The sequence below is a fragment of the Choloepus didactylus genome, chromosome 6, assembly GCF_015220235.1.
Source record: "Choloepus didactylus isolate mChoDid1 chromosome 6, mChoDid1.pri, whole genome shotgun sequence".
In the NCBI taxonomy this organism is placed as follows: domain Eukaryota; kingdom Metazoa; phylum Chordata; class Mammalia; order Pilosa; family Megalonychidae; genus Choloepus; species Choloepus didactylus.
In genome coordinates, this window is record NC_051312.1 from 76,226,760 (window position 1) to 76,252,296 (window position 25,537).

Genomic DNA, 25,537 nt, shown 5'->3' on the forward strand with positions numbered 1-25,537 from the left:
TAAAGGCAGAGCCAATCAGGAGCCACGTTCTCTTTGCGCTCTTTTTCTCCCGCCCCGCCCCTCACGTCTCCATGGAAACGCTCGGAGTGTCTATCCTCAGGCCTGGAACTTCCGTTTCGGTCTACAAGGGCTGCGGCCATTGTTTGAGCAGTGTCTTGTGGCCGGTCACCGTCCTCGTTAAGAGCTCTGTAAGTGACGCGGACCTCGGGAGGACCAAACCAGAAGGGCACAAGGGCGGGAAGAGCTGTGACTGAAGGAAGAGTGGCAGAAAAGGGAGAGTCAGGGCCCCAAAAGCGGCTCTGCCTTAGGAATCCCGGAGAGCCCAGTGTAGGTGTTTCCGTCACAATTGCGCTTCACACGTTAAGAGAAGGAGAGAAGGGGGCAGAGGCAGCTTGGGCCCTGGGGTTGGGATGCTAGTGTTTGGGAGTTACTGGCGCGGCGCTCGAACCGAGGGTCTGGATGCGGAACCAAGGCCCGCGCGCGTTTTCGCAGATCCTTGTCGCTGAGATGCGTAGAGCCAGCTCCACGAGAATCATTTGAAACACTGAATCCGATCCACAGGCTAGGGCAGCCACTGGTGCGTTGTGGGAGACCAAAACTGTCCTGTTCTTGGGACACGTTTTTCTCTCTGGAGAGTGTTCTTAATTAATTGCTTATCATTTTCCCCAGGGACTTGTAATTGCAAGGAAAGGGTGGTAAAGGTTCATGCCCCCGTTTTACAGGTGAGAAAACTGAGGCCCTAGGATGTCTAGAAATAAGATCTTTCTTGAAGTCCTATAAGTGGTTATTGGCGTGACTGATCAGGTCCTGGGAACCCTAATCTGGCAGCCTTCTCTAAGACTTCGTACTTCTTCAGTGTCTCTGTTGCAACAAGTACAGGAGGACAGTGGGATTATTTTTCTACTTAAATGGGTTGAGCAAAATAAGAAAAATACTTTAAGAATTGAAAGCAGCTATTTAAATGCATTGCTGTTATTTCTATTATTTTTATTGTTCTTGTTGTTAATCATAAACAAGGAAGGCCTTGAGACTCAGAGAGGTTGAATTACATAGCATCTACATCCCTTCAGAGACTAAACTGTGAAATCAAATTCTCTGTTCTGCCCAAATTAGAGCTGTATCCTTTGGAATTTCTAGATCATCATAAATAAGGTCCAAGGTGCCAGTGCTCCCATAGCTCTCCTCTCTGATCCTTAAATGTTTTCGAGCTCTTTCTGACCTCTTGCTAGGAGATGTGGAGGTCACACCTAGTTAGCGAGAGGGCATTTTAGTGAGTTTGGCAATTTCATCATGCCCAGTCTTCATTCCTCCTCCCTCAGCTCAGCCTTTTCAACACTCCACCCTTCCCCAGAAGAGGAGCACAAAGGAGGAAGGAATGTACACTGCTTTCCTCGTGGTCTGATTCCAGGTAAGTAGGATTGTCTTCTCTTGTTTATAAAATGAATTGTCTATGGGGAGTGAGGGGTAGTGGAAGTTGTGATGGGGATACATGGACCAGACTGTATAGAAAATCTTCCTCATTTTTCTGAGAGGTTTCCAAGCCTCCTATGCAGTATGCCCACACCTCCTATGTGGTGTCTTTTCCCAACATTCACTCATTTGTTCAACCACTCTTTCAAGTCTGCTGTATAATTAGTACTATTCTTGGTGCTCTGAGGTAAAGAAATATAAGAATGTCTTTCCTTAATACTGGGGAAATAAATCACATGAGGTTAATAATAATTTCTGGAGTTACTGCACATTAAATAGTGCCAGAATGAGTGTAACTTAGGAGACAGGAACCAGGAACTTAGATTTGACTAATCATTATAGATAGGATATGTCATTCCAGACAGGAAGACCATCATTTAGTCTCAGGCAGAATTTGAGGGGACAACTAAGGAAACTGAGCTAATTGCAGTGGAGCATTCCTTTTAAGTATGAATGTATAAGATGAGGCCACATTATGGAGGACTGTAATGTTCAATTGATGATTTATTCTTAGGTACCACTCAGAGTCCCCTTCACTTCAAACAGAGGTAACCATTATTGACATTTAGGCAAGTGAGGTGTTTACTTACAGTTTTATCTAACATGTAATGTATATACATACTCACTAATCCATACAAACATTAATATGCATGCATACATGTATATGTATACATATATACCTAATACATATTTGTACACATACATACAAATACCCAAAGATTTCTTCAAGATAAATGTATACAGAAAAATTAGTATATATAAAAAATTAGAATCATGAAAGCAGGGAATGTTCCCAGTATATAGAACCATGTCTGGCCTATAGTAGGCTCTCAGTAAATATTTTTTGAATGAATGAATGAATGAATGAATGGTTGTTACAGGCATAATTTTTTTCATTTAACATATAATGAACATTTTCCTGAGTATTTTTTGGTAGTATAAGTTTTAATGACTATGTAGTATTCTATTCTAAGTATATGCCATTCTTTATTTAAATTTTCTTTTACTGGGGAAAATAAGTATTTTCCAATATTTTGCTACTGTAAATTATTTCTAATGATTACCCTTATGTACAATTCATTAACTGTATTTCTTCTTATTTCCTCAAGACATAATCTAATAAATAGAATGACATTCAAAGGATATAAACATTTGTTAATTTGAATTTTATTGTGATATATTACATTCATGCAACTTAAAATACAATAATAACATGAACACCCACCATTTAAACCAATAAATACTTTTAGGAGACCCCTGATACTCCCATAATTTCAGTCCCTGCTATGTCTAACCTATGTACATCTCTGAACAGCATTGTTAAGTTTGCCTGTTTTTGAACATTAAATTAATGGAATCACTGTGTATATATTCTTCTGTAACTTTATTCTTTTGCATAATGTTAGATTTTTACAATACATTCATCCTGATTCATTTAGCTTTAGTTTATTTTCACAGCTGTGTACTATTTCATGTTACGAACAACTTATGTATCCATCCTGCTGTTGTTGGACCTTTGGGGGTATTTCCAGTTTTTACTATTACAGCAAGTATACTCCAGGTATTCTTGTACATATCTTGTGATGTACATGTGTAAGTTTCTCTAAGGTATAAACCTAATACTGGAATTGCTGGGACACTGAATTTGTTCATAATGACTAAAGTTTTCAGTTGATTTTCTTGGGTTTCCCAGATAGACAGTCGTCTCCTCTTAAGATAATTTTGTCGAGTTGCATTATCAAATGCCTGCAAATCAATGGTTTAAAAATAGTGAATTTACAACATCCTTGTTGAGTTGCTGGTTTTAATGTGAATGCCTTTAACGTATTACATTTGAATTTGAGATATACTGGGTTATCTTTAGTATTGTTTTGTTAAATTGCTTTGTTGATGTTGAATTTTAAGAAGAATCTTTTTGGCATCAACTAAAATAATTATAAGGCTTTTCTTATTTGACATTAATAAGGAATCTTATACTTAATAAATTTCCTATTTTGAATTTTCCTTTACCTTCTGAAATATAGCACCTCTTAATCATACTATATTATGCTTTGGTATTATAGCAGATTGAGTTTTCCAAAGATAGCTATACCTATAATTTATCCTATCCTTCATACTCTTCTTACAATGGGACTAACACTTTCTCCTCAAAAGGTGGGGTCTGTATCCCTGCCTCTCAAATCTCTCGGGCTTGAGATTGCCTTGGCCAATGGAGTACAGCAGAAGAGAAGCTATGTGATTTCCGAGTATGTCATAAAAAGGATGCAGCTTTTGCTTGCCTCTTTATCAGGAATCTTGCCACTGTGTTGAGAAGTAGCCCAGGCCACATGCAAGGACCAAAAGGAGAGAAACCGAGACCTCCCATCAGCAGTCAGCACCAACCTGCCAGCCATGTGAGTCACTTACCCTGGAAGTGAATCCTCCAGTCCAATTAAGCCGTTAGATGACTACAGCTTTAGCAGCTTTAGCTGACAACTTACAGCTATCCCCTGAGAGATTTGAGCCACAACCACCCAATCAAGTCACTCCTGAATTCCTGACCGAGAGAAAACATGAAAGATAATAAATAAATAATTAGCTATATACCAATAAATTATGAATATAGGTATGTTGCTGGGTTTCATTGGCCTTATATTTCATTTTATTTCTTTCTGAAGTTTACATCAATATCCATTAGTAAAACAGGTCTATAGTTTTCTGACTTTTGATGACTTGATGTTTTCTACCCTTTTCAAAAATTTTTGATAGTTTTCCTTTTTCTATATGCCTGGAACAATTTAATAGCATCAAATAATCAGTTCTTTGAAAATTTGAAAGAATTCATTGGAAAAAAGTTTTGGTCCAGTTATTTTTGTTTTTTTGTTGGTCAATTATATATAACAAAATTTCCATTTTAACCATTTTTAACTGTATAATTCAGTGGCACTAATTACATTCACAATGTTATGCAACCATCACTACTATTTCCAAAACTTTTTCATCACCTCATCACTGAACCCATTAAGGAAAAATTTCAGTTTCCCTCTCCCCCAGCTCCTGGTAACCTCTAATCTACTTTCTCTATGAATTTGCTTATTCTAGATATTTCATCTAGGTGGAATTGTGCATTCATCTTTTGTGTCTGGCTTAGTATACTTAGCATATTTTCAAGGTTCATCCATGTTGTAGCATGTATCGGAACTTTTTACAGCTGAATAATATTCCGTTGTATGGCTATATCACATTTTGTTTATCCACTCATCTGTTGATGAACACTTGGGTTGCTTCCATCTTTTGACAATTGTAAATAATAGGTCTATGAACATCAGTGTGCAAATATTTGAGTCCGTGCTTTCAATTGGTCATATGGTAATTCTATACTTAACTTCCTTAGGAATTACCAGTTTCCCATAGAGGTTGCAACTATTTTACATTCTCACCAACAGTGTATGAGGGTTCTAATTTCTACACATCCTTGCCTTGCCAATGGTTATTTTCTGTTTTTTTTTTTTTTTACTGTAGTCATCCCAGTAGGTGTGAAGTGGTATCTTGTTATGGTTTTGATTTGCATTTCCCTAATAACTAATGATATTGAGCATCTTTTCATGTGCTTATGGTTCAGTCATTTTGAAAGTCATAACTGGTTGATAACTTGACCAATTTTTATAATATATGATCCATTCAGGTTTTTTCTCTTCTCTTAGGACCACATTGAAAGACTTTCTAGGAAATGTACCATTCAGATTTTCAAATTTAATTTTAAAGAATCATGCAAAGTGCTCACCTAATATTCATTTAAATTTTTGTCTTTGCTATTTACCTAATGTCACTTCTAACTTCTATTTATGCTCACTCTTTTTTTTTAATTCTTCGATTAATTAGCTGCTGATTTATATATATTATTTTTAATATTTTTCCCTGAAAGAACTGCCTCTTAGATTCAGTTAACAATGATAAATATTTTTTCAATTCCATCATTTTCCTCTACTAGCTTTATAACACTCCTTTTAACATTTAAGTGTTTAATCTATGTAGTGTCCTCTTTTGTAGATGGTATTAAGTTAGGAGAGTTTTCTTTTTCTTCATATAGTTTATCAGTTTTTGAAACACTAGTAAATAATTCATTCTTTCTTGTTTGATTTTCAGTGTCACCTTTTTTATTAATATGTTCCCATATATAAACAAGCACATGGGTTAATTTTTCTGAGCCCTCTATTCTGTTTTATTGGTTTGTCTCTTATGATTTTACGACTATAGTTTGCTGATATTTAAATATCTGATAGGGCAAGTCTTGCTTCTTGGTTTACTTATTTATGGACTTTTTACTTATTTATGGACTTTTTTCCTTCCAAATAAGTTTTAGGAAAAATATATTTTGGGTTCCTCAAAAAAAATCCAGCTGAAACTTAAATTGGAAATACATTGAATTTAAGTCATCCCATCCAAGACATGGAAGCATGTTTCACTTTTTATCCAGATAAACAACTTTCTTCTTGATTATTAGAATTCAATTTCTTCAAAGGATTCTTAGCATTTTTGGTAAAGGAAGTTTTTTGTTTTTTGTTTTTTTTTTTTTTCTGTTGTAATGGAATCTTTTTTTCTAGTATTTGAGTGCTGATATAGTTATGCTGTTGCTTTACTGTATCTGGTAATTTTGCTGAACTCTTATTAGTTTATGGTTTATCTTATACTCTTGGGTTTTTTTCAGTCAATGGCCATATTATATACAAATAATGACGTTTTACATTTTTTCTTCTAATCCTTCTGCCTGTTATTTCTTTTTATTTTTTATGGTATTGACCAGGATCTTTAATCTTTTGTTGAAAGTAGCAGTGATGGTGGTCATCTTATCTTAAACATCTTAAAAGGAGTACATATACATTTTCTCATATGAGCTTAATGTTTGATTGCAGGTTCTTAACACATAGAACTTTTACCCATTTAGGGATTTCCTTTTATTCCTAGTTTGCTAAAAGCCTTTTTTTAAAACCATATATAGGAGTTGAACTTTATCACATTATGTTTCTACATTGGTTGAGATAATCACTATTTTCTTCTGTAGTCTTTTAAGATAGTAGATTATGTGGATAGATTTTCTCATGTTGAACTATCCTTGCATTCCTGGAATAAATTGTTCTTGATCATGAAGTATATTTTAACACATTATTGAATTCATTTAGCTAATACTTTATTTAGGATTTTTGCATTTTTATAAAATTTACACATGGGTCTGTAATTTTATTTTCTTCTATTGCCCTTATCTAATTTTAGAATCAAAATTACACTGGCCACATAAAATGAACTGGCAGTTTGCACTCTTTTTCTGTTTTCTAAAACAGTTTCATTGTGATAGTAATTAACTGTTGATTGTTTGCTGGAACTCATCTATAAAATTATCTCTGGGTCTTGTATTTTTGGGGTGGGAGGGAGAACTTTAGCTACCATGTCAGTCTATTTCTCTCATCTATTTGGTAATTTTATGTTGGCATTTAATCCTTTAGTAGCAGCTTGTCCTCTTAATGCAGGTTTTCAACAGTATCTGCATGTAGTTCATAACAACTGTGTATTATTTTAAAATCTTGTGCCTGTAGTTATTTCTCCATTTTGCCCTGCATTTTGTTTATAATCATCTCTCTTTTTTAAAATCAGTCTTGCAGAGATCTGTCTTACCAAATTTTTAAGAGCATATTTTGGCTGTATGCTTTTCTCAATTAAAAATGCATTTGTTTTTTACATCTTTAAATTTTAGGCTTTATCCTTCTTATTTTTTGAGGTTTGCTGGGTTTTTTGGGGGGAGGGAAATTACTCTTTCCTAACTTCCTGATTTGAATGCTTAGTTTGTTTATTTCTAGGCATTATTATTTCCTTTAAAAACTTGCCTTTAAAAACTTCTTTATCTGGGTGTCCAAATTTTGATGTGTAATGATTATTATTCATTTCAAATTTTTCTTAACTGTTATGTTTTTGTTTTTAATATAAACACCACTTAATAATGTTACTTGGTTCCAGAAGTTTTTTTTTATTCTATTGTTATTAGTTTCTAATTTTATTAAATTTTAACTAGATAATGTATTCTGTATAATGTTGATCCTTTAGAATTCATTGAGATTTCTTTGGACACTTCCACAATCTATCTTGTAATTGTACATATGTTCATGCAAAGAATATGTATTTTGTGTTTTGTGGGTATAAAAGATAAAATAACTCAAGCTTAATTGTAGTGTTCAGTCTTCATATTGTTGCTTTTTTGTTTGTTTGCTTGAACTATCATTTTCTGGGAGGAATGCATTAATATTTCTAATTAAAACTGTTAGTATACATATTTCTCCTTGCATGTGTGATAGTTGTTACTTGATACATTTTTGAAACTTTATTTGTAGGTGCAATTTATGTTGGATATTTTTTGTCTTAATAAGTCAACTAGTATATAAAAAATACCTCTATTGTCCCTTACGATGTTTTACCATAAATTTTATCTCAACTGAAATTAAATTTGCTATTCCAGCTTTCTTTTGGTTCTTATTTGGTGGTATATCTTTTTCCATCCTTTTATTTTCTATGTATTTTTCTTCTAAGTATTTCATCTAGACTGATCTTATTTTTAAATCTAACTGTTGCCTTTTAATTGGTAAGATTTACATTTAGTATAATTACTGTTATATTATTTTTGCCATCGTATTGTTTCTCTTTTCTTCATTTTCTGCTTTTCCTTGGAACCAGTTGCCTTATGTTTTTTGTTCTGTGTTTATAGATTCTATTTTGGTTCCTTTGGTGGTCGCCCTTAACTTGAAAGCCACATTGATATTTAGTTACCGCTATTGGTTCTTAAATTATTAATCTTTAGGTCATTTCCCTAATAAGACAAGTACTTTAACATACTCCTATGTCCTTTTTCTCTATTTCCCCTCATCATGTTTGTATTGTCAATATTTGTAGTTCAGAGTAAGTATAGATATTCTTTCTCTTTTTCCTTTCTTTTGTGGTCACAGGGTTGGTTGGTTGGTTTGTTTCGTAAATACTTTACCAAAGTATTTGATCACCTTTCCTTATCATATCTCATGCATCCTTTCCTGGATTGGTTTCTCTTCTTAATTGACTTGATAGAAAAACAGAGAGGTAACTGTATGTTTAAAAAATAGTTAGGTTAACTACTAGAAATGTAGAAATAATATGTGTGAAATTGAAATCTTAGAGGGGAAAATGGAGGTAGAAAGGAATTAAGAAATACAACTCTGTCAATCAAAACTCTAGATTCATGGAGAATGATTTTTTTTTTTCAAGAATTAACACTGTTTTTATTTGGTAATTAGATAACTGTATATGTAGAAGTCCTAATGACATCTGCATAAATATCTATTAGAAATAAGTGAATTTAGAGAGATTTTAGGATATAAGATCATTAGAAAAATCACTTATATGTCTTTATACTGGTAATGAACAAGGAGGAATTGAAATAAAAAAACTATATCTACAACAGCATCACAAATATTAAATATTTTGCGATAAATCTGACCAAAAATAAGCAAGACCTGTGCATTGAATACAACAAAACATTGCTGAGAGAAATTAAAGACCTTTATTAATGGGGAGATATATCTTGTTCAATATGTTTAAGTGGTCAATTCTCCCCTATTGACTTATAGATGAAAAAACACTCTAAATCAAAATGCCAACAGGCAGTTTTTATGGAAACCTACAAACTGATTGCAAGTTCATATAGAAATGCAAAGAATCTAAAACAGTTAAAAGAATTTAAAATTAAAGAGCAGAATTGGAAAAATATTTAGGACATTATAAATCTATAGTTATCAATCAACACAGTATAGCTTTGGCATAACAACAAGCCAAACAGATAAATGGAAAAGAATAGAACCCAGAAATAGACCCCCCACATAAGTGGCAAACTATTAGATTTTTAACAACAGTACAAAGTTAATTCAGCTGAGAAAATACAGTCTTTGCAACAAATAGTGCAAAAATAATGATATATTGTCTTAATTTCCAGGCAGTTAAAGTAAATACCATACAATGGGTTGGTTTAAATAATGGAAATTTGTTGGTTCATGGTTTTGAGACTAGGAGACATCCAAAAATGAGGCTTTAGCAAAGTGATCCTTTCTCCCTGAAGACTGCGGTATTCCAGGGTTGACTGCCAGTGTTCCTTTAGTCTTGTGTTCTTCTGTCCCATGGCTATGCACATGGAAATGTCTTTTCCTTTCTATTCTGAGTTCCATTTTCTTCCAGCTTCTTGTTGCTCCATCTGGTGCCTTTCTCCCTATGGGCTTCTCTATTAGGCTTCCAGGAATAGGATTAAGACTCATCCTGATTCAGTTGACCACAACTTAATTAACATCTTCAGAATTTACTTTTTGCAATGGGTTCACGCCCACAGAAATGGATTAAGATTAAGACCTGTTTCTGGAGTACACAGTTTAACCTACAAGATATCCATATGCAAAAAAAAAAAGCTTCTTCCTTATGTCACATCACATAAAATTAATTAAAAATGTATCAGATCTAAATGTAAGATTTAAAAGTATAAGACTTCTTTAAGAAAATGTAGGAGGAAATCTTAGCGATCTTGGGTGAGGCAAAGATTTTCTTGATATGACACCAAAAGCATGACCCATAAAAGAAAAAAAATGATAAATTTTACTGGCCCAAAATTAAAATGCCTGGACTTCAAAAGAGACAGACAGGTAGGAAATATTTTCAAAGCATATATAGGAAAAAGGACTTGTTTCCAGAATATATAAAGAATCCTCAATACTCAATAATAAGAAAATAATGAACCCAATTTTAAAATAAGCAAAAGATTTGAATGGACACATCATTAAAGGAGATATATGGATGTCAAATAAGAGCATGGAAAGATGCTTAATAACTTTAGTCATTAGGAAAATGTAAGTTCAAAATACAATGGAATACCAATAAACACCTATTAGAATGACTAAGACTAAAAATTCTCACCATTCCAAGTGTTGGTGAAGAGGTGGAGGAACTGAAACTCTCATTAGCTGCTGGTGGAAATGTAAAATTATACAACCATTTTGGAAAATAGTTCAGCTATTTCTTAAAAAGTCAGACATACACTTACTGTGTGATGTATAGTATAGGAATCATCCTTCTCTTAGATATTTGTCCAAAAGAAAAGAGATCATACGTCCTTATAAATGTTTGTACACAAATATTCATATAAGTGTTATTCATAATCACATTGTGGTGGGTTGAATAATGGCACCAAAAAGATGCAAGTCCGAATAGCACCCATTAACTTCAGGTTAACAAAGATGGCAACATAAGACACTCCAGATTTCCACTCTCTGACAATCTCTGAACAACTAGCAAAAACTAAGCAGAGCCATCCTTCTCAGAGCTCCAGAAAACAGAGGGCTGCAGTAAAAAGACAAGCACTGAATCAAGAAAACACACCTTATAAATGATAGGAGAAGCTTGCGGCACCTTTGTTGGCCCTTCTTGCACCCTGTCCTAGCACAGTATGGTACCAGCCTGCATTCTGAGTGTGGGCCCCTTGTTATTTTCCAGAGGGAGCAGTGTAACCCCTATGTGCATACTGCAGTGCCTGCATGTCAGTGCCAATCCTCTGGGTTGCAGCCTGGAGAACAATGACACATGTCTCTGGCTTGCCTTCCCAGAACTTGCCCTGCAGGCAGAAGCAGCTTGAGTGCACCTAAAACTGTGTAAAAAAATCAATACAATTGATGGTCTGGGACAAACGGTTATTAGCTTCAAGACATACAGTAGAGTACCCAGGAGGTGGGGGACGTCTATAACAAAAGGTGTAGAGGGGACATAAAATTAATGTAAATTGGAGAATTCCTAAGGCCATGAACACATGTCCATGACAGGAAACATGCTCAGAAAAGAGAGAGGATGCTGTACTTTCACCTCAGGACGATCTTGGTAGGTAAGCTAAACTGTAAAGGAGAGCAAGTGAACATAGATCCAACCTGCAAAGACTGTGAGAGGTGTTTTGTTGCTGTTGTTGTTGTTTTTCATTTTTGCATTGGACTCTCTATTTTTATTAGTTCCGGGCACTCAATGAAATCTCTGACACACCCATAGTTAGGTAAAAAAAATAAGAAATAGCACAAGGACTAAGTTCCAGAGTTAACATATTAAAATACTGAAATGTGCAGTGTGCAACAAAAGGAAATGAGAGGTGACCAAAAAAAAAAAAAAAAAAATCAGGAAAGGACACGGCATCTAAAGAAGAGGATAAAACTTCAAAATCATAAATAAAGAAGGTCAGACTTTGGACATAACAGAACAAGGACTTATAATAATGAGTGAACAAAATGAGAATATCAATAAAGAGATAAAAATTATAAAAAGGAACATAATAGAAATATGGGAGTTGAAGACAACAATAACTGAAATTAAAAACTTTCTTAGAGTATTTTTAACAGCAGATTGGAGCTTGAAGATTAAAAAAACTGAAATAATTCAAGCTAAGGAGCAGAAAGAAAAAAGAATGAAGAAAAGTGAATAGAGAATGTGAAAACTGTGGGACATCATCAAGAATACCAACATATATATTATGGGAGTCCCAGAAAGATAAGAAAGAAAGGAGTAGAAGGAATATACAAAGGGATAATGGAAATATCTTTCCAAATTTAACAAAAGACATGAATATGCATATTTAAGAAGTCCAGTAAATCCCAGAAAGGATAAACTCAAAGAGAACCACACCGAGACACATTGTAGTTAAACTATCAAATGCCAAGGATGAGGAGAGAGTTCTGAAAACTGCAAGAGAAAAACAATATGCCATGTAAAAGGGAGTACCAATAAGATTAAGTGTTGATTTCTCATCAGAAAACATGGAGGGAAGAAGGCAATGGATGAAATATATAAAGTGCTGAAAGAAAATAATTACCAACCAAGAATATTATATCTGGCAAGACTGTCTTTCAAAGATAAGGAGGAGATTAAAACATTGCCAGAAAAACAAAAGCTGAGGAAATTCAACACCATATACCTGCCCTAAAAGCAATGCTAAAAAGTTATTCAGACTGAAAGGAAACAATACTTGAGAGTAGATCAATGCATAAAGAAATAAGGATGTTTGGTAAAGGTAACCATTTGGGTAATTATAAATGCCAGTACTGTTGTGTTGTATTCTGACAACTATAGAGAATGATTTTAACAGGCCCTTCTTGAAAAGGATCTTAAAGAAAACTTTAGTAGTTGGAGAGTTAACTGTTCATGGAAAGGAATACAAAAGTGGTTTCAACTTTATATCATACTGTTTTGGAGGTGAGTTAATATATGGACCCCCAAGAAAGGTGGAAGCAAAGAAAATAAAGTATTAATTATTATACTCCTTGGAGAGAAATGGTGATTCCCAGTTGGGGCAGGAAATGCAGCAAGAACGAACCTGGGACATTTGTTGTGCCAGAAAGCAAGAAGTTCTCGAGGACTAAAATGTTCATGTCACAAATACCAAGAGCCAATCTGTAAGGACTCTGCTAGTCTAAGATGGGGCACTTTTGAACATTTAAAAGAAAAAATGACTCTAAGTTGATTAAAACACATCGAATGTGCAAAAATCAGTAAGTTCATAAAAATGCTAAAAAGTAAAATGATACAAATCCGATAGGTCATATTGGTAGTTGCTTTCACCCTTCTCATTACTCTGAAAATTGATTTTTTTTTCTTGGTTCTTTGTGTTTATTCACTGGAATTCTTCTCCATCATTCTCTATAGAAGATTATTATTTTTTAATCATTTTTATTGTAGAATATAACAAATAAATAGAAGTAATAATTTTCCAAGTGCAATTTAACAAGTAGTTAGCAAATTTCAAGGAATATTATAGGTTACAGTTTCGTAGTTTCAGTTATTTCCTTATGAAATATGACATATATGCAAAAAGGTAATATCTTTCAAAGTATGATTTAACAAGCAGATATATAGGAAATTTCTAAAGTTGTTATGAGTTATAGTATCATAGTTTCAGTTATTTCCTTATTGTGAAATAAAACATATATTCAAAAATGTATAACTTTCAAATTACAATTTAACAAGTAGCTATAGAACAAATTTCAAAGGATGCTATGTGTTATAGTTCCACCATTTCGATTCTTTCCTTCTAGCCATTCTACTACTACCCTAGCAACTAAGCAAAAGAAAATTATATAAAGATTCAGTATTCATAATCCTTTGTTAAATTTCGTCTTGTCTGTTGCTACCCCTTCCTCTAGTTTAATCACTTTGCCAATCTTCAGGGATGTCTAGGCAGTGAAAAGGGGTGTCAACTTTATGAGCAAAGGGGACACATCTAGTTGATGTTCTTGAAGAGGCTATTGCCTCTGGGTTTCAAGAGTTATCTGGCATAGGAGCACTCTGAAGGATTTAAATTTCTGAAGAATAAATGTAGTGAGTAAAAATTTTATAGAGTCTCAGATAGGGATCCAGGTATTTCATGTTTTCAGGACTACTGTTGACTTGGGCTTATCATATTGTGGTCATTTGCCATATCTAGGTGAAGACTGCATAGGAGTAACCTCCAAGACAGTCTCTTGACTCTATTTGAATTTTCTTAGCCACTGAAACCTTATTTTGTTGCCTTTCTTTTCCCCCTTTTGGTCAAAAAGGCATTCTCAATTCCTTGATGCCAGGGTCAGACTCATTCCTATGTCGCCAGGTCAGGCTCATGTCCCACATTGCCAGGAAGGCTCATTCATCTTGGGGGTCCCCCATGTCAGGGTAGGGTGATGAATTCATTTGCAGAGTTAGGTTTAGAGAGAGAAAGTCCACATTTGAGAAACAAAAGAGGTTCTCTGGAGGTGACTACTAGGCATAATTATAGGTAGGCTTGGCCTCCCCTTTACAACCATAAGTTTCACCAGAGCAAGCCTCAATATCAAGGGCTTGACTTATAAAGTAGGGGGTTCCTAAGTTCACATAGCATATATTATGTCCATGATAGTCCGTCCATATCTCATATTATCATCACTTGTTTGTACAATTCTCATCACTCTCCATTTTAAACAGTTCTGATGACCCAAAACATCTCGTAGCTCATCAGTCCTTAATTATTTATCCCTAGTATTTGTGTAATACTAGTATGGTATTCCTATTAATTATATTCCCTAGTATGCAATATGTAGATTTTCCCCATATATGCTTCTCTTGTCAACTCTCTGTGCTAGTGTCATACCTTAGAAGTATATCATGTATCCATCTATCTATATTTGTGCTGATGATCTGTGGGAAAGATGCCTTAAAACAACCCCTTTCAATCCTATTCATCTTCAATATGGCTCTGATACTTATAATCCCATTAACAAACAATTATCATGCCTATCCATTCCCATATCTTTGAATTCACCATCATTAATATATCTGAACATATTAGATTATCATTCCCCCTCACTAGCTAATGTCTATCACTAGGTACCCATTATTCCATATTTTAAGACATTGAGTTTACATTGTTCAGATAGTTCACAGATGTGGTAACATACAGTATCCTTTTGTTTCTGACTTATTTCACTCATTATATCTTCAAGGTTCATCCATGTTGCCGTATGTTTCACGACTTCATTCCTTCTTAGTGCTGCATAGTATTCCACTTGGATTGTTTCCATCTCTTGCCAATTGTGAACAATGCAGCTGTGAACATCAGTGTACAAATGTCTGTTCATGTCACTGCTTTAAAATCTTCGTATACACCAAGAAGTGGAATTACCAGATCAGAAGGTAATTCAATATCTTGTTTTCTGAGAAACTGCCAAATTGTCTTCCAGAGTGGCTGTACCATTATACAGTCCCACCAGTAATGAATAAGAGTTGTAATTTTTCCACATCTTCTCCAGCATTTGTAGTTTCCTGTTTGATTGATGGCAACCATTCTTATTGGTGTGAGATGATATCTCACTGTGGTCTTGATTTGCATCTCCCTAATAGCTAGTGAAGATGAACATTTTTTCATGTGTGTTTTAGCCATGTATTCCCTCTTTGGAGAAATGTCTTTTCATATCTTTTGCCCATTTTATACTTGGGTTGTTTGTACTATTGTTGTTGAATTGCAGGATTTCTTTATATATGCAAGATGTCAGTCTCTTATCAGATACATGGTTTCAAAATATTTTCTCCCATTACATTGGCTGCCTCTTCACCTTTTTGACAGATTCTTTTGAAGTAAAGAAGCTATTAATTTTGAGGAGTTCCCATTTATCTATTTTTTTCTTTTGTTGCTTGTGCTTTGGGTGTAAGGTCTGAGAAGCAATCTCCTAATAGTGGGTCTTGAAGATGTTTCCCTACATTATCTTCTTGGAGTTTTATGGTACTGCCTCTTATATTGAGGTCTTTGGTCCGCTTTGAGTTAATTTTTGTATAGGGTGTGAGGTAGGGGTCCTCTTTCATTCTTTTTGTTATGGCTATCCAGTTCTCCCAGCCCCATTTGTTGAAGAGACTATTCTGTCCCAACTCAGTGGATTTGGGAGCCTTATCAAAAATCAGTGGATCATATATCTGGGGGTCTATTTGTGAACTCTCAATTTGATTCCATTGATCAATATCTCTATCTTTATTCCAATACAATGCTGTTTTGACCACTGTAGCTGTATAGTGGGCTTCAAAGTCTGGAAGTGTAAGCCCTTCCACTTTGCTCTTTTTAAAGATGTTTTTGGCAATTTGAGGCCCTTTTCCCTTCCAAATAAATTTGATAACTAGCTTTTCCATGTCTGCAAAGTAGGTTGTTGGAATTTTGATTGGAATTATGTTGAATCTGTAAATCAGTTTGGGTAGAATTGACATCTTAACAATGTTTAGTCTCACTATCCATGAGCATGGAATATTTTTCCACCTATTTAGGTCCTTTTTTATTTCTTTTAGTAAAATTTTGTGATTTTCTGTGTAGAGGTCTTTTATGTTCTTGGTTAAGTTTATTCCTAGGTACTTGATTTTTTTTAGTTGCTATTGTGAATGGAAATTATTATTTTTTTGATTACCTCTTCAGTTAGGTCATTTCTAGTGTATAGGAACATTACCACCTTATGTGCATTAATCTTATATCCTGACACTCGGCTGAATTTGTTTATTACCTCAAGTAGGCTTATGGTTGAATTCTCAGGATTATTCAAATATAAGATCAAATCATCTGCAAATAATGACAGTTTTATTTCTTCCTTTCCAATTTGGGTACCTCTTATACCTTGTCTTGGTGAAATGCTCTGGCTAGAACTTCCAGCATAATGTTTAATAATAGAGGTGACAGTGGACATCCTTGTCTCATTCCCAATCTTAGGGGGATGGCTTTCTGCCTTTCACCATTGAGGACTTTGCTGGCTGTGGGTTTTTCATATATGCCCTTTATTATATTGAGAAAATTTCCTTCAACTCCTACCTTTTGAAGTGTTTTTTTCAAAAAGGGATGTTGAATTTTGTCAAATGCTTTTTAAGCTTCTATTGAGATGTTCATTTGAATTTCCCTTTTGATTTGTTAATGTGTTGAATTATATTAATTGATTTTCTTAGGTTGAACCACCCTTGCATACCAGGAATTCCCCTGTGAAACCATGTGGCCCTGGGCTTTTATTTGTAGGTAGATTTTTGATGACTGATTGGATCTCTTTGCTTGTGATTGGTTTGTTGAGGTCTTATGTTTCTTCTTGGGTCAGCCTAGGTTGTTCATTGTTTCCAGAAAATTGTTCATTTTTTCTAAATTGTCTAGCTTGTTGGCATACAGTTGTTCATAGTATCATCTTATGATTTTTTTTTTCCCCTTTGGGATCTGTAGTAATTATCCCCTTCTCATTTCTGATTCTGTTTATTTGGCCTTCTCTCTTTTTTTTACTTTGTCAGTCTAGCTAGGTCTGTCAATCTTGTTGATATTCTCAAAAAACCAACTTTTGGTTTTATTTATTCTCTGTTCTCTAGCTCATTTATTTCTGCTTTAATCTTTGTTATTTCTTTTCATCTACTTGCTTTAGGGTTAGTTTGCTGATCATTCTCTAGCCCTTTCAGTTGTTCAGTTAGGTCTTTTGTTCTAGCTCTTTCTTGCTTTATCATATATGCATTTAAAGCTGTAAATTTCCCTGTCAGCACTGCCTTCACTGCATTGCACAGGTTTTGATATATTGTGTTCTCATTTTCTTTCATCTCTAGATATTTACTGGTTTCTCTTGCAATTTCTTTTTTGACCTACTGGTTGTTTAGTGGTGTGTTGTTTATCTTCCATATATTTGTGGAAGATCTGGTTCTTTGGTGGTTGTTGATTTCTAGTTACATTCCATTGTGGTGAGAGAATGTGCTTTGAATAATTTCAGTCTTTTTAAATTTATTAAGACTTGTTTTGTTCCCCAGCATATGATCTATCCTGGAAAATGTTCCATGGGCACTAGAGAAAAATGTATATCCTGGTACTTTGGGATGTAATGATCTATATATGCCCATTAAGTCTTAATTCACCATATTGTTTAGGTTCTCAGCTTTCTTATTCATACTCTGTCTAGTTGTTCTGTCTATAGAAGAGAGTGGTATATTGAAGTCTCCCACTATTATTGTAGACGTGTCTATTGCTCCCTTCAGTTTAGCCAATGTTTGTTTCATGTATTTTGGAGCTCCTTGATTGGGTGCATAAACATTCATAATTGCTATTTTTTCTTGGTGAATTATCCCTTTTATTAATATATAGTATCCTTCTTATGACATCTCTGCATTTAAAGTCTATTTTATACGATATTAGTATAGCTACCCCAGCTTTCTTTTGATTGCAGTTTGCGTAGAATATTTTTTCCATCATTTCACTTTCAGTCTCTTTGTGTTGCAGAGTGTAAGATGAGTCTTGTAAACAGCATCTTGATGGGTCATATTTTTTAATCCATTCTACCAGCCTGTGTCTTTTAATTGAAGAATTTGATCCCTTCACATTCAAAGTTATTACTGTGAAGGGAGTTCTTGAACCAGCCATCTTATCCTTTGACTTTTAGTTGTTAGATCTATTTTTTCCCACTCTCTTTTTTTCCCTTTAAGTTACCCGTACTAATAACTCTTCAGTTCTGTGCTCTTCTCCAGACCTCTCTCTCCTTTCTTTTATTCCCAGCTGGTAGAGCTCCTGTTAGTATTTCTTGCAGGGCACATCTCTGGTTAACAAATTCTCTGAGCATTTGTTGGTGACAATTTTAAGCTCTCCCTTAATTTTGAAGGAGAGCTTTGCTGGATAAAGAATTCTTGGTTGGCAATTTTTCTCTTTCAGAATCTTAAATATGTCATACCACTGCCTTCTCACCTCCATGGTGCCCGCTGAGTAGTCAGTACTCAGTCATTGTTGTTTTCATTGTATGTGGTGAATTGCTTCTCTCTTGCTGCGTTTGTAAGTTTCTCATTCTCTTCAGCATTTGACATTCTAATCAGTCTGTATCTCGGAGTAGGTTTATTTGGATTTATTCTCTTTGGAGTTCATTGGGCATCTTTGATTTGTATATTTATGTCATTTAGAAGGTTTGGAAAATTTTCCTCAATTATGTCTTGAAACACTATTCCTAGCCCTTTATCCTTCTTTTCTTCTGGCACACCAATATTTGTTCGCTTCATGTTGTCCATCATTTTTCTGAGATCCATTTCTAATTTTTTAATTTTCTTTCCCATTTTTTCTTTTGTGTGCTCGCATTCAATTACCCTGTCTTCAAGTTCACTTACCCTTTCTTCCATGTCTTTAAATCTAATATTGTGTTTCTTTGAAAACACATTGAGAGAGCGGGAGCCTAACCCTTCTCAAGGGCTGGGAGAGCATAGCAGCCCGTATGCATGGAAAGGGTGAGTTTGCCCTGGAGGTCAAGGGCGGGCTTTACGCCTCCATGCTCTGGAAGAGTTTTGACACCTCAGGTCCCAAAGAGGGTGGAGCCACAGTGTCTTTTATTTCCATAAGGTCTGCGTTTTTTTTTTTAATTTACTCTTTCAGATTCTTTTTTATGTTCTTGTAAAGTCTTCTTGATTTCCTTCATGTCTTTAGCCATCTTTCTGAAGTTGTTTGGGTATTTGTTTGTACTTCTTTAATTAATTGCTCCAAATTTTGTGTCTCTCACTGCTTTTTAATTTGTTGATTTGGCTTGTCCATATCTTCTAGATCCTTCAAGTGCTCTGAATTTTCTTTCGGCTTTGGGGCATTTGCTTGTCTTGAAAGGATTATTTTGGGAAGTGCAAAATTATTTGAGCATTTATATATAATTTGGTTTTCTGGAGTGCAGTTTCCCTAACCTATCAGCATGTGGCACTCTTGAGGTACTGCTTGCTGGAGTGCAGTTTCCCTAACTTACCAGCAGATGGTACTCTCAAGTAGGTCTTCCCCAAACTTCTCCTGTGATGGGCAGAGTCCAAATCGGGTGAGTAACCAATCAGTGTACCTGTTCTCCATGTGCACTGGAGAATTCCTGTCCTGGGGCTGCAATGCGGGCCTTGAGCAGGTAAGCAAGGAGTCCAATCAAGGGCATTCGGCAGATGGAATGTGGGCTCTGCCTGCCGGTTCTCTGCCTGGCTTGCACCCAGAAGTCTCTGGGGTGTGCAAGGTGTTTCTGATTGCCGGTATGGCACCTCTCCTTTCCCTGCTTCTTGCTGTTGCACCTCCCTCCCCCGGACTTCTGTGGGGGGACAGTAAATGCTCTATGGCCAGTCATACCCTGAAACCATGATCCCTGGTGTCCTCCAGACCATTTCTAGTTACTTTGATGGAGGAGAAGCCTGTTTGCCTCACCTACTCTGCCATCTTCCCGGAAAGGAAAATTTGTTTTTAAAAGGATCTAGGTTGGTTAAGCATTTTTCCTGTCCATTTGTTTGGACTACATTTCAGGAAGACCAGAAAATTTGTGATGGAAAATTCTTCATTATAGAAAAATTACAGCTTATAGATGTATGAGGAATGATGGAATTAGAAAATCAGTTTGCAATGCCTCATGAAATAAGATTTAAGAAATCATTTGCAGCTAGAACTTTTAGTGAAAGGTTGATGGAGAATGTTATAATGGAAAGATTGGACTGACAGCACCTTAACCCACTGATAAGTTTAGCAGTCCTACAAGTGAGCCAAACTAGACATTAAGTACCCTCTGAAATGTTGGAAAAGAAAGTATACAGCAAGTATTCTTGTTGAAAAAAAACAAGCCTTGATGTGATCAGATGTCTGGAACAAAAGAACTGGCTAACAACATGGAAATGAAGAACAAGTTAAACATCAGAAGGAAACACTTAGCCAAATCATTGATGTGGGGGTGTTTACAGCAGTCTTACTTCAAGTGAGGTCCCCAGACCAAGAGTATTGACATCATCAGGAAGGTTATTAGAACTGTGAAATCTTGAGCTCTACCTCAGACCTACTGAACCAGAATCCCTATAGATGGGGCCCAAGAATCTGTCTTAAAAGATTCTCAAGGTGATTCTGATGTGCACCAAAGTTTGAGAACCAGTGTCCTACAGGATAAATGACTGGGTATCCTTTAAAAATATGGCATAGTTTGAAAAAGACAAAAAATATAGGAGACTTTTAGAAAATCAGAGAGATTTAAGAAATATGACAATAAACATATAATTTGTTTGGACCTTTTTTTGGATCCTGATTCAGACTAATAAGCTGTAAAATAATATTTTACAACAATCAAAAAATTTTAATTTGAAGTTAAACAATTTTAAATAGTTGTCAGGCATTTATGTTTTTTAAAGATTAATCAAAGATATATATTGAAGTATTTCTGAAATAATTATAAGAGAAATGACATTATGCCTGAGATTTGCTTTAAATTATCTGGCCAATAACAATAATAACAAAAGCAATCACCACCACTCTAAGGTGGGAAGCAGAGGTTTGAAACAAGATTGGCAAAATGTTGATAATTGTTGAATGATTACATGGATCTCATTACACTGTTCTTTACTCTTGTGAGTTTGAAAATTTCCATGATAAATTGTTAATGAATACAAATCAGTTCTGGTTGGTGGTACCCAAAGGTCTTTTATTTTATTTCTCATAAAACAAAATGACTCTGCTTATCCACTGCAATACTTTTTTCTTGGATTTTACCTTGTGTGTTATTAATATTTAAAAACCTTCTTTGTTTTTGTCCACATTTTTCTTTATAGCATAGCCTGTCCTTTCATTTTTAGTCTTTTAGAATCCAGTGGTTTGAGGTGTGTGTCTGTTAAGCAGTATGCCAGTATATCTTAAAATTTAGTTTTAGCATCCCTTTCTCTATTAATAGACTTACTTGCCATCTTGTTTTATTCCTTATGAGTTCTTTTCTTCACTTTTACTTTTCTGTATAGACTTAGTGTACCTCCTAATTTTTAAGTTTCATAGTATATTTTAGTAAATTGAAATGCACATGGCTTGCAATTTCACTTCTGGAAATTTATCTTATAGAAATAGTATTAAAATTGAGTGCTCAAGTGATATATTTAAGAGAATTGTTCATTGCCATGCTGTGATACCCAAAAATCTGGATACAGTCTTAATATCTATCAATATAGGAACTTTAAATCTTGGAACATCATAAAATGAAGTACTATGCAACTTTTACAAATAATAATAAATTATCAATTGTCACAAAACAAATTAGCCCAGACCTTAGCAGTGTAAAACAACAAATGTTTATCACCTCACAACTGAGGGTCAGGAATCTAGGGGCGGCATAGGTGGATGGCTCTGGCTCACAAATTGCAAGTAAAGCTGTCAGCCTGGATAGAGTCTTCTGAAGGCTTTGCTGGGGCTGAAGGATCACCTTCTAAGGTAGCTTTCTCATATGACTGTTGGCAAGATGCCTCATTTTGTGCTTAACCGGCAGAAGGCTGTAGTTCCTTTCCATGTAGACTTCTCCACTGGCAGCCTATGAACATGGCAGTCAGCGTCCCCCAGAGCAGTGATCCAAGAGAGAGATCATAGGAAGAAGCTGCAGTGTATTTTATGGCCTGGTCTCCAAAGTTGCACACTATTCCTTACCCTCCTGCTTTTTTTTTTTTCCCTAGTCCTAAGAAACAAGTCACTAAGACCAGCCCATATTCAAGGGGTAGGGAATTAGGTTCCACTTCTTAAAGGGGAGAGTATCAAATAATCTGTGGACATAGTTTAAAACCACCACAAGTAAGATAGGTCTATATGCACTGAAATGGGAAATTGTACACTATATATTAAATGATAAAAGAAAATTACAGAATTACATCGTTATTGAGAAAAAACTTCAGTAGGATGTTGGATATGTTTGTGTACATGCCTGGAAAAAGGTTGGAAAAGACAGTGTGAAAATTTTATAATTGTTATTTCTCAGACTGGGAGTTTGGGGGAGGGTCGGCTTTCAATTGTTACGGCTATTACTTCAGTCAGTTTTGTTTAAAAATTTCATGAATTCATTTTTGGTAAAAGAAATTATACTTTTAATCTCTAGTACATTTTTAAAAGAAATTCTTAATAACAATCAAAGCCAGTAACAATAGTCTGTTTTATTTTTCCTTTACTTTTCACAAAATGAGTGGGCAGTGTGTTCATTTACTGTAGATACAAACACCAAGTTGCATGGTTTTCACTCCTTTGGTCAGGCTTTCTTGGCATCCCAATTTTCTTTTCTTATTTATGTATACATTTTGTGCATTAGAATAGAATGTGTTGGAGAACCTAAGATGGCAGCTAGGTGAGACAGGGCAAAAAAACATCTCTGTGAAAAACACTAGATAAAAACCGGAAAGTGACCCAGAATACCGGTTACAGCGATGCTCCAGCTGGACGAGGTCTGCTAGTAACACAGGGGCCATATACTTGGTGAAACCGGGAGTCTGCATTCTCAAACGAGTCAGTAAGCTGGCTGGAAGACGCACAGCTGTGTGGCGGTGTGGGGAAGCCAGGGATTGGCGTTTGGAGACCGACTGGTTCTTTTAAAAGAAAAAAAAAAAGGGGAAAAACCCAGGTGCAGCTGCAGTTGTGACGGTGGGAACCACACAGTAAAACACAGCAGGAGGGGGCTGAACTGGCTTCTCGGTGTCTGGCCTGGAGGATAGCCGGCTGCAGATACCCTCAGGGACAGGGGAGCAGAGGGGAGAGCCGGAAGCAGAAAGAAACCCCGCAGCTTACAGCTGGCTCCCCGGAGGGCTGGATAAACTCCTGCCCAGGGCTGTGCCCACAGCCCAGAGCCCCGCCATTTGTCCCGGAGCTGGGAAGGAGGAACTGTGTGAGGAGGGGGGTTTGAGATGCCCTGTTCGGCCATCTTTGCATCAGGCTGAGAGCGCCCCTGCACGGCCCGGCGGCCCAGGGCTTCCGTTGAGGGACGGTGCGCACTGGTGACATAGCACAGCATTCCCTCAGCAGAGGTCCTGGAAGATCACATCTGAGAAAGGGGGCCTGCTCAGAAAACCCAGGGACGCTATGCCAAGTCCGGTAGTTTGTGGGTCAGGGAGAGAAAGGGTCTGGGGCTGAAATGAAATGAAGGCTTAGACTCTTGCGGCGGCCTTGAATCTCCGGGAACCTGGGGGATTTGAACATTAAAGCTGCCCTTCCTCCCTGACCACCCGGACACATGCCCCACATTCAGGGTGGACGGCTCCAGCAGCACACCCGAACTGAATTCACCAACTGAACCCGACAAGAATCATTTCCCCACATACCGCGGGGACAAGGTTGAGAACTGACTTGAGGGGTATAGATGACTCACAGTCGCCGTCTGCTGGTTAGTTAGAGAAAGTGTACGCCACCAACTTGTGTTTCTGAAAAATTAGATTGGTATCTTTATTTACAACTTGAAAAAACCCTATCAAGCAAAGCAAATGCCACGAGGCCAAAAACAACAGAAAATCTTAATGCATATGATAAAACCAGATGATATGGAGAACCCAATTCCAAACTCCCAAGTCAAAATATCAGAAGAGACACAGTACTTGGCACAATTAATCAAAGAACTACAATCAAGGAACGAAAACATGGCAAAGGATTTAAAGGACATCAAGAAGACCATGGCCCAGGATATAAGCGACATAAAGAAGACCCTAGAAGAGCATAAAGAAGACATTGTAAGAGTAAATAAAAAAATAGAAGATCTCATGGAAATAAAAGAAACTGTTGGCTAAATTAAAAAAACTCTGGATACTTGCAATACAAGATGAGAGGAAGTTGAACAACGTCTCAGTGTCCTAGAAGTCCACAGAACAGAAAATGAAAGAACGAAAGAAAGAATGGAGAAAAAAATCGAAAAAATCGAAAAGGATCTCAGGGATATGATAGATAAAATAAAACATCTAAACTTAAGACTCATTGGTGTCCCAGAAGGGGAAGAGAAGGTTAAAGGTCTAGAAAGAGTATTCAAAGAAATTGTTGGGGAAAACTTCCCCAACCTTCTACACAATATAAATACACAAAGCATAGATGCCCAGCGAACTCCAGATAGAATAAATCCAAATAAACCCACTCCAAGACATATTCTGATCAGACTGTCAAATACTGAAGAGAAGGAGCAAGTTCTGAAAGCAGCAAGAGAAAAGCAATTCACCACATACAAAGGAAACAACATAAGACTAATTTGTGACTGCTCAGTGGCCACCATGGAGGCAAGAAGGCAGTGGCATGACATATTTAAAATTCTGAGAGAGAAAAATTTCCAACCAAGAATACTTTATCCAGCGAAACTCTCCTTCATATTTGAGGGAGAGCTTAAATTTTTTACAGACAAACAAATGCTGAGAGAGTTTGCCAATAAAAGACCTGCCCTACTTCAGATACTAAAGGGAGCCCTACCAACAGAGAAACAAAGAAAGGAGAAAGAGATATAGAGAATTTTGACAGACATATATAGAACCTTACATCCCAAATCACCAGGACGCTCATTTTTCTCTAGTGATCATGGATTTTTCTCTAGAAGGGACCATGGGCTGGGACATAAAACAAGCCTCAATAAATTAAAAAAAAAAAAAAATTGAATATACTCAAAGCACATTGTCCAACCACAATGGAATACAAATAGAAGTCAATAATTTGTGAATTGTAACTCCACTCTTTACTTCCTACATGATATAAAATACACAAACTCTAATGACAAATCAGTGGTTTTGAACTCAACGTAAATTATGTAATTTTAGACAACTATATAAAGGT

At 35.9% G+C, this 25,537-nt stretch overlaps 1 protein-coding gene across 4 annotated transcripts in view; it reads left to right on the forward strand.

Annotated features, from left to right (window-relative positions):
• The first annotated feature begins 67 nt into the window (after positions 1-67).
• Positions 68-25,537, forward strand: part of ZNF214 (zinc finger protein 214) — a 115,335-nt gene continuing 89,865 nt past the window's right edge. The window contains exons 1-3 of one of the 4 annotated variants that reach the window (XM_037840793.1): positions 68-188; positions 1,320-1,408; positions 3,761-3,863. The gene's annotated coding sequence lies outside the window, so the exon portion shown is untranslated. The other 3 variants (XM_037840792.1, XM_037840794.1, XM_037840795.1) reach the window with 3 other exon arrangements.